The sequence below is a fragment of the Salvelinus fontinalis genome, chromosome 31, assembly GCF_029448725.1.
Source record: "Salvelinus fontinalis isolate EN_2023a chromosome 31, ASM2944872v1, whole genome shotgun sequence".
In the NCBI taxonomy this organism is placed as follows: domain Eukaryota; kingdom Metazoa; phylum Chordata; class Actinopteri; order Salmoniformes; family Salmonidae; genus Salvelinus; species Salvelinus fontinalis.
Window position 1 is genome coordinate 16,520,728 of NC_074695.1, and position 12,825 is coordinate 16,533,552.

The 12,825-nt window shown below is 48.2% G+C and overlaps 1 protein-coding gene across 9 annotated transcripts in view; it reads left to right on the forward strand.

The window, feature by feature from the left end:
- Window positions 1-12,825, forward strand: part of LOC129829661 (zinc finger protein 385A-like) — a 239,581-nt gene that overhangs the window by 132,701 nt on the left and 94,055 nt on the right. For 2 of the 9 annotated variants that reach the window (XR_008755428.1, XR_008755425.1), the window contains one exon: window positions 1,690-1,790. The exons of 4 other annotated variants lie outside the window; for them this stretch is intronic. The gene's annotated coding sequence lies outside the window, so the exon portion shown is untranslated. 3 more of the 9 variants (XM_055891504.1, XM_055891506.1, XM_055891507.1) reach the window with 2 other exon arrangements.

Here is a 12,825-nt window from a genome sequence, read left to right on the forward strand (position 1 = left end):
CCATAGTGCTGCTAGTGCTCCTAGTGCCCATAGTGCTGCTAGTGCTGCTAGTGCTCCTAGTGCCCATAGTGCTGCTAGTGCTGCTAGTGCTCCTAGTGCCCATAGTGCTGCTAGTGCCCATAGTGCTGCTAGTGCTCCTAGTGCCCATAGTGCTGCTAGTGCTGCTAGTGCTCCTAGTGCCCATAGTGCTGCTAGTGCTGCTAGTGCTCCTAGTGCCCATAGTGCTGCTAGTGCCCGTAGTGCTGCTAGTGCTCCTAGTGCCCATAGTGCTGCTAGTGCTCCTAGTGCCCACAGTGCTGCTAGTGCTCCTAGTGCCCATAGTGCTGATAGTGCCCATAGTGCTGCTAGTGCTCCTAGTGCCCATAGTGCTGCTAGTGCCCATAGTGCTGCTAGTGCTGCTAGTGCCCATAGTGCTGCTAGTGCTCCTAGTGCCCATAATGCTCCTAGTGCTCCTAGTGCTGCTAGTGGTCCTAGAGCTCCTAGTGCTGCTAGTGCTCCTAGTGCCCATAGTGCTGCTAGTGCTCCTAGTGCCCAAAGTGCTCCTAGTGCCCATAGTGCTGCTAGTGCTCCTAGTGCCCAAAGTGCTATTTATTTATTTGGCCCTCCAAGTTTTCTGAGCCCAAAAAAATAATGCTTTAAAAAAAATAATTGTTGGACATGAAAGACTGTACAAACACCAGGCTATCAGCTCCAAGTGATTTTCATTTTGAAAATCCATTCCAGAGTATTCCCACGCATAACACCTTCCTAATGTTGAGTTGCACCCCCTTTTGCCCTCAGAACAGCCCCAATTTGTCTGGGCATAGATTCTACATGGTGTTGAAAGCATTCCACAGGGATCCTGGCCCCTGTTGATTCCAATGCTTCCCACAGTTGTGTCAAGTTGGTGGTGGACCATTCTTGATACACACGGGACACATTTGTGCGTGAAAAACCCAACAGCATTGCAGTTCTTGACTCAAAGAAAAAAAGGCTATATTAGATCAGATTAATTAATTTGTATTGACTGTGTGGTGTATGTTGGTACTGTGTGGTGAATATTGAATTAAGTTATGGGAATTGTCTGGGATGTTGAAAGAGTATTCTTTTGATATTCACATATTGTAGGACGCACAGAATATTCCCACAATTTCCCAGTAAGTCAGTTGTTATGCCTTTCAGAGTGTATTTGTTTTAGGTTTAACATAATATTCTGTTGATATTCACGCAATATACACTTGACCTTGTCTTGGAGGCCCCCAGAACACTTGAGGAATATTAAGAACATTTTATATTTAAGCAATAAGTCCCAAGGAGGTGTGGTATATAATGCATCTTTAAATGTGTTATAGTAAAGTTATTGCACCCTAAAAGAAACATTGTAGAACAGTGGGCACCAACCGGTGGATCACGATCGACTGGTCAATCGTCAAGGCATCCCTAGTCGATCACCAAACATTTCAAACTCCACCTACCCAGCAGACCAGGAGATGTATGGCTAAATCGAGTGTCCCTTTATTTAGCACTGTCAACACTGATTGAATTCAACACTATTACAAAAAATGAAATGTCTTCTCTCTACTTCCACTCGTGCTGCAGCTGCAATGAATGAGTAGCCAAGTGTATCGATAGCCCTGCGTTTGTATTATTATTAGCAACTCGTCGTGTCTATTTTAATATTGAGGTATATTTCACTTTCTCTGGTCATAGGAACAACATGACCTTGTGCATGAGGCAGATGCGGATGTGGTGTGACTTGAGTTTCGCCATCAGGTGGAAGACTGAAGACTGAAATGAAGCAGAGAGAAGGGACGGTGAGAGGCTCTGCTGCGTCCTCCCTCCCACCGCTCAGACTAATGCTGTGTTCAAAACAACTGGGAACTCGGAAATCTAAGACTTCTGACTTCAGTGCTTTCAAGACTACAAGGAACTCTGAGTAAAACGAGATGCAACTGGGAAAAATAATTTTGAATTGTCATCCAACTCATTCAAAGTCGGGAATTACTGACGTCATGATTTGCCTTTTTTCCCCCGAGTTCACAGTTGCCTTGAAAGCACCATGACCATCAGATGCAGGTACCATCAGTCCAGTCAAATAAACAGCTAATTATTAAAATTTATGATCAGCTGTGCCATTTCTGACTGCAGCCTTGGTTACAGCTGTGTACAGAGCCTGGTCCCTGAATGTGTCACGACTTCCGCCGAGGTCGGTCCCTCTCCTTGTCTGGGCGGTGTTCGGCGGTCGACGTCACCGGTCTTCTAGCCATCGTTGATCCATCTTTCATTTTCCAATGGTTTTGTCTTTATTTTCTACACACCTGGTTTTCATTATCCAATTACATGTTCATGTATTTAACCCTCTGTTTCCCCCATGTTTGTTGTGCATGATGATTCTATGTTCAGTTTGGTTATGATGGCTGGTTTTTCGATGGGGGCTGTGTTCACCCGTGCATAATATTTACCGTTGGTTATTGGTCAAATGTATTTGTTTACCTTGTGCCTTTATTTTTGGGGTAAAGTACGTTGCTCACTCATTTTGCTCTCCTGCACCTGACTTCATGCACCAGCTACTCTCACCTTCTGACAGAATGAAAGGCTAAAGGGATGAGAGAGGGAGAGAGAGACAGAACTACATCATCATATCTGTTATCAAAAGGCATCATCTGCTCATTTTAGTTTAGCTTGGCTAGAAAGTCATAATAACTATCAGATACCATATTTACCTCTAAAACATCTTGCTAGAGCCACATCACTCACTGTGATGCTGATTTATTTTATCGATGTACTGTATGCATTGAAAAGACTTGGTCCCGTCAGCTAAATTCCCAGTGAAAGCATTGTCCTGTGTTAAACACCATTATTGCTCACAACTTATTAAGTTACTTGTAAAGCAATCCGAGTAATGGCGCCGGAGGGGATGACTGCTGAACCAACTGTGATATACTGCATTGTTGGTTAGTGGCTTGTAAGTAAACATTTCACGGTAAGGTCTACACCTGCTGTATTTGGCACATGTGACAATACAATGTGATTTGATTTATGTACAGTGCCTTCAGAAAGTATTCATACCACTTGACTTTCAGTATTCCACATTTTGTTGTGTTACAGCCTGAATTCACATTGCTGACATTTATTTTTTCTCACACATCTACACAAAATACGCCATATTGACAAATATGTGTTTAGAAATGTTTGCAAATGTATTGAAAATGAAATATAGAAATATCTCATTTACATAAGCATTCACACCCCTGAGTTAATACTTTGCAGAAGCACCTTTGGCAGCGATTGCAGCGTTGAATCTTTCTAGGTAAGTCTCTAAGAGCTTTCCACACCTGGATTGTGGAACAGCTGTCCATTATTCTTTTCAAAATTCTTCAAGCTCTGTCAAATTGATTGTTGATCCTTGCTAGACAACCATTTTCAGGTCTTGCAATAGATTTTCAAGTAGATTTACGTCAAAACTGTAACTCGGCCGCTCAGGAACATTCACTGTCTTCTTGGTAAGAAACTCCAGTGTAGATTTGGCCTTGTGTTTTAGGTCCTGCTGAAAGGTGAATTAATCTCCCAGTGTATGGTGGAAAGCAGACTGAACCAGGTTTTCCTCTAGGACTTTGCCTATGCTTGTCTCCATTCCGTTTATTTTTTATCTGGAAAAACTCACCCGTCCTTAACGATTACAAGCATACCTATAACATGATGCAGCCACCACTATGCTTGAAAATATGGATGGTGGTGCTCAGTAATGTGTTGTGTTGGATTTGCCCCAAACATAACACTTTGTATTCAGGACAAACAGTGAATTGCTTTGCCACATTTTTTTGCAGTATTACATTAGTGCCTTCTTGCAAACAGGATGCATGTTTCAGAATATTATTCTGTACAGACTTCCTTTTTTTCACTCTGTCTGTAACGGTCGTCTTTCGGTGAGAGAGTGGACCAAGGCGCAGCGGGTGATGAATACATAATGATTTATTTGACAAGACGAACACTGACACGAAATACACTTGATAATTACAGGTCAGGAACGTGACAGAACCCCCCCCTCAAGGTGCGAACTCCGGGCGCACCCCTAAAACTCAAGGGGAGGGTCTGGGTGGGCATCTGTCCGCGGTGGCGAATCCGGCGGTGGACGAGGACACCACTCCACCACTGTCTTTGTCCCCCTCCTTAGCGTCCTTTGAGTGGCGACCCTCGCCCCCGACCATGGTCCAGGAACCTTCACTAAGGCCCCTCCTACATAGAGTAGACAACACAGGAACGAGAGGTAGCTCAGGCCAGAGAGGTAGCTCAGGACAGAGAGGTAGCTCTGGACAGAGAGGTAGCTCCGGACAGAGAGGTAGCTTAGGACAGAGGGACAACTCTGTACTAATGGCAGCTCCGGACTAAAGGTGCAGCTCTGGGACTGGGTGGCAGCTCCGGACTGGGTGGCAGCTCCGGACTGGGTGGCAGCTCCGGACTGGGTGGCAGCTCCGGACTGGGTGGCAGCTCATGACTGGGTGGCAGCTCATGACTGGGTGGCAGCTCATGACTGGGTCGCAGCTCATGACTGTAGGGCAGCTCATGACTGTGGGGCAGCTCATGACTGGAGGGCAGCTCATGACTGGAGGGCAGCTCATGACTGTAGGGTAGCTCATGACTGTAGGGCAGCTCATGACTGGAGGGCAGCTCATGACTGGAGGGCAGCTCCTGACTGGCTGGCGGTTCTGGCAGCTCCTGACTGGCTGGCGGCTCTGGCAGCTCCTGACTGGCTGGCGGCTCTGGCAGCTCCTGACTGGCTGGCGGCTCTGGCAGCTCCTGGCTGGCGGCTCTGGCAGCTCCTGACTGGCTGGCGGCTCTGGCAGCTCCTGACTGGCTGGCGGCTCTGGTGGCTCCTGACTGACGGACGGCTCTGGCGGCTCCTGACTGACGGACGGCTCTAGCGGCTCCTGACTGACGGACGGCTCTAATGGCTCGGGACAGACGGGCGGCTCTAATGGCTCTTGGCAGACGGATGGCTCAGAAGGGCTGGGCAGACGGATGGCTCAGAAGGCGCTGGGCAGACGGATGGCTCAGAAGGCGCTGGGCAGACGGATGGCTCAGAAGGCGCTGGGCAGACGGATGGCTCAGACGGCGCTGGGCAGACGGATGGCTCAGACGGCGCTGGGCAGACGGATGGCTCAGACGGCGCTGGGCAGACGGATGGCTCAGACGGCGCTGGGCAGACGGATGGCTCAGACGGCGCTGGACAGACGGATGGCTCAGACGGCGCTGGACAGACGGATGGTTCAGACGGCGCTGGACAGACGGATGGTTCAGACGGCGCTGGACAGACAGATGTAGTACAGGCGGCATTGGCTAGACGGCCGACTCTGACCCGCTGAGGCGCACAGTAGGCCTGGTGCGTTGTGCCGGAACTGGTGGTACCGGACTGGAGACACGCACCTCAAGGCTAGTGCGGGGAGCAGGAACAGGGCACACTGGACTCTCGATGCGCACTATTGCCTGGTGCGTGGTACCGGCACTGGTGGTACCGGGCTGAGGTCACGCACCTCAGGGCGAGTGCGGGGAGAAGGAACAGTGCGTACAGGGCTCTGAGGGCGCACATGAGGCTTGGTGCGTGGTGCCGGAACTGGAGGCACTGGGCTGGATACACACACCACAGGGAGAGTGCGTGGAGGAGGAACAGGCCTCTGGAGACGCACTGGAAACCTGGTGCGTGGTGTAGGCACTGGTGGTACTGGCCTGGAGCGGGGAGGTGGCGCCCGGAAATACCGGACCGTGCAGGTGTACTGGCTCCCTTGAGCACTGAGCCTGCCCAACATTACCTGGTTGTATGCTCCCCGTCGCCCGACCAGTGCGGGGAGGTGGAATAACCCGCACCGGGCTATGTAGGCGAACCGGGGACACCATGCGTAAGGCTGGTGCCATGTAAGCCGGCCCGAGGAGACGTACTGGTGGCCAGATATGTAGGGCCGGCTTCATGACATCCGGCTCAATACTCAATCTAGCCCTGCCAGTGCGGGGAGGTGGAATAACCCGCACCGGGCTATGCACACGTACAGGAGACACAGTGCGCTCTACTGCGTAACACGGTGTCTGCCCGTACTCTCGCTCTCCACGGTAAGTACAGGGAGTGGGCGCAGGTCTCCTACCTGACTTCGCCACTCTCCCTTCTAGGGGTTTACTCACAGGCTTCCGTGCTAGACACATCCCCTCATAACACCGGTTCCTCTCTCCGGTTTCCTCCGCTCTCCGAGCTGCCTCCAGCTGTTCCCATGGGAGGCGATCCTTTCCAGCCAGGATCTCCTCCCATGTGTAGCAACCCTTGCCGTTCAAAACATCCTCCCATGTCCATTCCTCCTTCGTGCGCTGTCTCTCTCTCCCGTTACACCGCTGCTTGATCCTTTGGTGGTGGGTGGTTCTGTAACGGTCGTCTTTCGGTGAGAGAGTGGACCAAGGCGCAGCGGGTGATGAATACATAATGATTTATTTGACAAGACGAACACTGACACGAAATACACTTGATAATTACAAAATAACAAACGCACGTAGACAGACCTGAACTAACGAACTTACATAAACACGAAGAACGCACAAACAGGAAAATTGACTACACAAAACGAACGAACGGACAAACAAACCGAAACAGTCCCTGTGGCGCAACATAGACACAGACACAGGAGACAACCACCCACAACAAACAATGTGAAACAACCTACCTTAATATGGCTCTCAATCAGAGGAAACGCCAAACACCTGCCTCTAATTGAGAGCCATACCAGGCACCCCATTAACCCAACATAGAAAACACATAACATAGACTACCCACCCAAACTCACGCACTGACCAATTAAACACATACCAAATAAAAAACAGGTCAGGAACGTGACACTGTCAGTTAGGTTAGGATTGTGGAGTAACTACAATGTTGTTGATCAATCCTCAACTGTGGTTGATTCTGTGTTTGAAATCCACTGTTCGACTGAGGGACCTTACAGATAATTGTATATGTGGGGTACAGAGATCAGTTGTCATTAAAGAATCATATTAAACACCTTTATTGCACACTACTTATTATGTGACTTGTTATGCATTTTTTTACTCTAACTTATCTAGCCTTGCCATTACAAAGGGGTTGAATACTTATTGACTCAAGACATTTCAGCTTTAAATGTTTTATCAATTTGTAAACATTTCTAAAATCTTAATTCCTATTTGAAATTATTGGATATTGTGTGTAGGCCAGTGACCAAAAAAACGAAATTGTATCCATTTTAAATTCAGGCTGTAACACAACAAAATGTGAAAAAGTCAAGAGGTGTGAACACTTTCTGAAGGCACTGCATCATCATCAGCTGGCCCCTAGTGGAGGGGGGAGCTGGCCCCTAGTGGAGGGGGGAGCTGGGCCCTAGTGGAGGGGGGTGCTGGCCCCTAGTGGAGGGGGGAGCTGACCCCTAGTGGAGGGGGAAGCTGGCCCCTAGTGGAGGGGGGAGCTGGCCCCTAGTGGAGGGGGGAGCTGGCCCCGAGTGGAGGGGGGAGCTGGCCCCGAGTGGAGGGGGGAGCTGGCCCCTAGTGGAGGGGAGAGCTGGCCCCTAGTGGAGGGGGGAGCTGGCCCCTAGTGGAGGGGGGAGCTGGCCCCTAGTGGAGGGGGGAGCTGGCCCTAGTGGAGGGGGGAGCTGGCCCCTAGTGGAGGGGGGAGCTGGCCCCTAGTGGAGGGGGGAGCTGGCCCCTAGTGGAGAGGGGAGCTGGCCCCTAGTGGAGGGGGGAGCTGGCCCCTAGTGGAGGGGGGAGCTGGGCGCTAGTGGAGGGGGGAGCTGGGCCCTAGTGGAGGGGGGAGCTGGCCCCTAGTGGAGGGGGGAGCTGGGCCTCCTCCTCCTCCAATCCTCTTTCTTTTCTTTGTCCCTCCACTGCGTTGAATGTCCATGAGCAGTGTTCCTGTTCCTGTAGCGGGTGACGACAGTATGGATGCACCTACCGCGCGTATGTTATGTAACAGTATGTTATGTCATTTCAGGGCTAAACAGACACTCTGATATCCTAGATCCTGGTAGTCTTCTGTTTTCATATTGATGATATGAGGTTTGGCATCTAGTATGATATCGTGTATTACACATAAGGAAAAGACCAAGGTCAATTCAACTCTCTCCCTAACTGTTTGATTCCTAGCTGCAGTGAAATAAGGTCAAGTCATTGATTCCAGTAAGCGTATAGCCTGGGATGAAGCAAATAAGTTACTTTTCTAATCTCTATACTGATGAGTCACTACAGGGAGAGGTGGAAATCCTGGTTCACACACACACACACACACACCCACCAACACACACACACACACACCGACCCACACACCGACCCACCGACCCACACACACACACACTGACCCACACACACACACCAACCCACACACACACACACACACATTACGTTCTTCTATCCTCGTGGGGCCCTAAAATGTATTTCCATTCAAAATCCTATTTTCCCTAGCCCTGAAACCTAACCCTGACTCCTAACCCTCACCATAAACCTAACCCTTACCCTAACCCTAGCCGTAATTCTAACCCTAACCCTAATTGTTACCCTAAACTTTACCCCTGAGCTTAAAATAGCTCATCATGGGGATGTGGGAAATGTTCCCACGAGGGATAATTGTCTTGTTTACTATCCTTGTGGCAACTTTTGGGAATTTTAGGTCCCCACAAGGATAGAAGAACCAACACACACAGACAAACCCTTATTGTTGCAGACCATTTCAAATAACACGTATTTGTTACATGTCCCTCTTTAGATATCAACCCGTATCTCATCTCAGCCTCCCGTCCTTATCTGTAGTTATTTCTTCCAGCACACCAAATACACACGCACGCACGCATGCACGCACACACACATATTCTTTAACCCTAGGCAATAGTGTGGTCTACTCCAGACGGTGCCCCACTGCTAAAGGATTGTGGGATATTTACAGTGACAGGGAGGTCGAGCGGGCATTGGGGGCTGATGGAAGATGTATCAGTCACAAACACTGGCCATTCATTTCGATTGGCTGAATGTTTCTCTTGCCTTTGATCCGTCCTTGTTGCCTTCTTTCTGTTATTAACCAGTCCCCCGCTCTCCCCCTCTTCACTGTCAAATTGACATGGTCAATACACCACCACCAACAACACCACCTCTTCTTATAAGCTTTCCTCAATTTTCTCACCCAAATCCATCTGCAGAACCACTCTCTTTTCCCTGGTAGTAAATCACACTGGCCCATAGTGGAGGGGGGAGTGGTACTGCCATTCTGTCTACTGCATCCTCTCTGTGACCCTCTTGTCGCTGTGTGTCTGTGTGTCTACTGCCTCCTCTCTGTGACCCTCTTGTCGCTGTGTGTCTGTGTGTGTACTTCATCCTCTCTGTGACCCTCTTATTGCTGTGTGTCTGTGTGTGTACAGCCTCCTCTCTGTGACCCTCTTATCGCTGTGTGTCTGTGTGTGTGTTGCGACCTGTGCGTTGTGACCAGTTTAAGATGGCTGATGTGTGTGCCACCCCAGGCCGTATAGTGTAGTTTTACTAGCTGTAAAGGCAGGCCCGTTGGTGGCGTGGCAGTGTTTCAGAGGCCTAATTACTACCTTAGAGCTTGGTATGGATTCCTGGCGTGACGCAGGATTTAACGACATCCAAATGGTTGCTCCCGCCCTCTCATCTCTTGCTCTCTCTCTCTGTCCCACACACACACCCGTTTCTGTGACACACACACACATTCTGACAGTGTGATTTACTATGTGCATTAGCCTCCAAAGGTAGCTTTAATTTAATGGCGCAATTATACACTGGGGGCAGGAAGCAGACACACTCTGATTTACACACACTTGCTGTGGTGTTGTGTGTGTGTGTGTGTGTGTGTGTGTGTGTGTGTGTGTGTGTGTGTGTGTGTGTGTGTGTGTGTGTGTGTGTGTGTGTGTGTGTGTGTGTGTGTGTGTGTGTGTGTGTGTCCACGTCTCTCTCTGTTTGTCTGTCTCTCTTTATCCCTCTCTCTCTCTCTCTCTGGGACAGGGAATAGGAAGTCTCTTTAGTCCAACTGTCCCCTGTTCTCTGTCCCCCCAGAACACTGTACTTCCTATTGTGTAGACTAGAGCTGTTGTGTAGACTAGAGCTGTTGTGTAGACTAGGGCTATTGTGTAGACTAGGGCTGTTGTGTAGACTAGAGCTGTTGTGTAGACTAGGGCTATTGTGTAGACTAGGGCTATTGTGTAGACTAGGGCTGTTGTGTAGACTAGAGCTGTTGTGTAGACTAGGGCTATTGTGCAGACTAGGGCTGTTGTGTAGACTAGGGCTATTGTGTAGACTAGAGCTGTTGTGTAGACTAGGGCTATTGTGTAGACTAGGGCTGTTGTGTAGACTAGGGCTATTGTGTAGACTAGGGCTATTGTGTAGACTAGGGCTATTGTGTAGACTAGAGCTGTTGTGTAGACTAGGGCTATTGTGTAGACTAGAGCTGTTGTGTAGACTAGGGCTATTGTGTAGACTAGAGCTGTTGTGTAGACTAGGGCTATTGTGTAGACTAGGGCTATTGTGTAGACTAGGGCTGTTGTGTAGACTAGGGCTATTGTGTAGACTAGGGCTGTTGTGTAGACTAGGGCTATTGTGTAGACTAGAGCTGTTGTGTAGACTAGGGCTATTGTGTAGACTAGAGCTGTTGTGTAGACTAGAGCTATTGTGTAGACTAGGGCTGTTGTGTAGACTAGGGCTATTGTGTAGACTAGAGCTGTTGTGTAGACTAGAGCTATTGTGTAGACTAGGGCTGTTGTGTAGACTAGGGCTATTGTGTAGACTAGGGCTGTTGTGTAGACTAGGGCTGTTGTGTAGACTAGGGCTATTGTGTAGACTAGAGCTGTTGTGTAGACTAGAGCTATTGTGTAGACTAGGGCTATTGTGTAGACTAGAGCTGTTGTGTAGACTAGGGCTATTGTGTAGACTAGAGCTGTTGTGTAGACTAGAGCTATTGTGTAGACTAGGGCTGTTGTGTAGACTAGGGCTATTGTGTAGACTAGAGCTGTTGTGTAGACTAGAGCTATTGTGTAGACTAGGGCTGTTGTGTAGACTAGGGCTATTGTGTAGACTAGGGCTGTTGTGTAGACTAGGGCTGTTGTGTAGACTAGGGCTATTGTGTAGACTAGGGCTATTGTGTAGACTAGGGCTGTTGTGTAGACTAGGGCTATTGTGTAGACTAGGGCTATTGTGTAGACTAGGGCTATTGTGTAGACTAGGGCTGTTGTGTAGACTAGGGCTATTGTGTAGACTAGGGCTATTGTGTAGACTAGGGCTATTGTGTAGACTAGGGCTATTGTGTAGACTAGAGCTGTTGTGTAGACTAGAGCTATTGTGTAGACTAGGGCTATTGTGTAGACTAGAGCTATTGTGTAGACTAGGGCTATTGTGTAGACTAGAGCTGTTGTGTAGACTAGGGCTATTGTGTAGACTAGGGCTATTGTGTAGACTAGGGCTATTGTGTAGACTAGGGCTATTGTGTAGACTAGAGCTATTGTGTAGACTAGGGCTATTGTGTAGACTAGAGCTGTTGTGTAGACTAGGGCTATTGTGTAGACTAGGGCTATTGTGTAGACTAGGGCTATTGTGTAGACTAGAGCTGTTGTGTAGACTAGGGCTATTGTGTAGACTAGAGCTATTGTGTAGACTAGGGCTGTTGTGTAGACTAGGGCTGTTGTGTAGACTAGAGCTGTTGTGTAGACTAGGGCTATTGTGTAGACTAGAGCTATTGTGTAGACTAGGGCTGTTGTGTAGACTAGGGCTGTTGTGTAGACTAGGGCTGTTGTGTAGACTAGGACTAGAGCTGTGGCTGTCAAGCAAATAACTGTCGGTCTCACGGTAATTGACCGTTAATTAATATAAACACATTTAGCATCTCCTGGCTTCCACAAGCCGTTGATGCTGACCTTTGGAACATCTACATTTTAAAAAGTCTAATAAATCCATGTTATATAGCCTACACCATCACAATAATCCATGCTTTATTTTAGACAGGTCTAAAGAAACATGATATGAAGAAAATGTTTATTTCAGAATAGCTTACTCTGAGTTGTCCTTATGTTAGGTCCTGGTCTGGCTATGCCACATGGCTGTGGGCTGCACTAGTTCATTTATCATTTAGCAGACAAGATTTGCTTAGAATTCCGTGGCATTATTTTATAGGATGAAGAATACAATTGAACAAAGCTGAATAAAATATAAATATGTTCTCCAAACGATTTGAGGGAGTGCGGACATGCAGATATTCTGTGTTGAGCGGTTAACAAAGAAATATGCACTCCTATATGCTTATTTTAGAGTTATTGATGTAACTTTAGTAGTTCTACAAACATTGGCCTGTATGTTTTGATTTGTAACATTGTAAGGCTGCATCATGAGACTAATGATGATTTGAAAAATGTCGCTTGAAAGGCATGATCTCTACTTTGTTTTCTGCGCAGGCTGTAGACACTACATCAGTTACTCATTCACAATTTGACAAGCACCTGATAATGCCTCAAATTTCACGGCGGCATCCCCTTTGTGTGTCCGTAATGCACTCTAAAAAAATCAATGCCTTCTGCAGCCAGGGGCCATTGTGTCCTTCACCCTGAGTGCTGTGCTCTCCGAATCTCCTCTCACTCAAACAGCTCTCCATCACCTGACCGGCTCTTTCTCACAGACTACAAGTTAAGACAGACACATCCGGGACACAACTGAGCGCCTTATCCAATTCAATGGTGCATATTGAAGATATTGGAAGAACTGTCCACATTTACTTTTTGTCAGCCAACAAGATAAGTAGGCCTAACGAACAGCAAAACCACTAGCCTGTCAATCTACTATCCCCCATAGTACAAA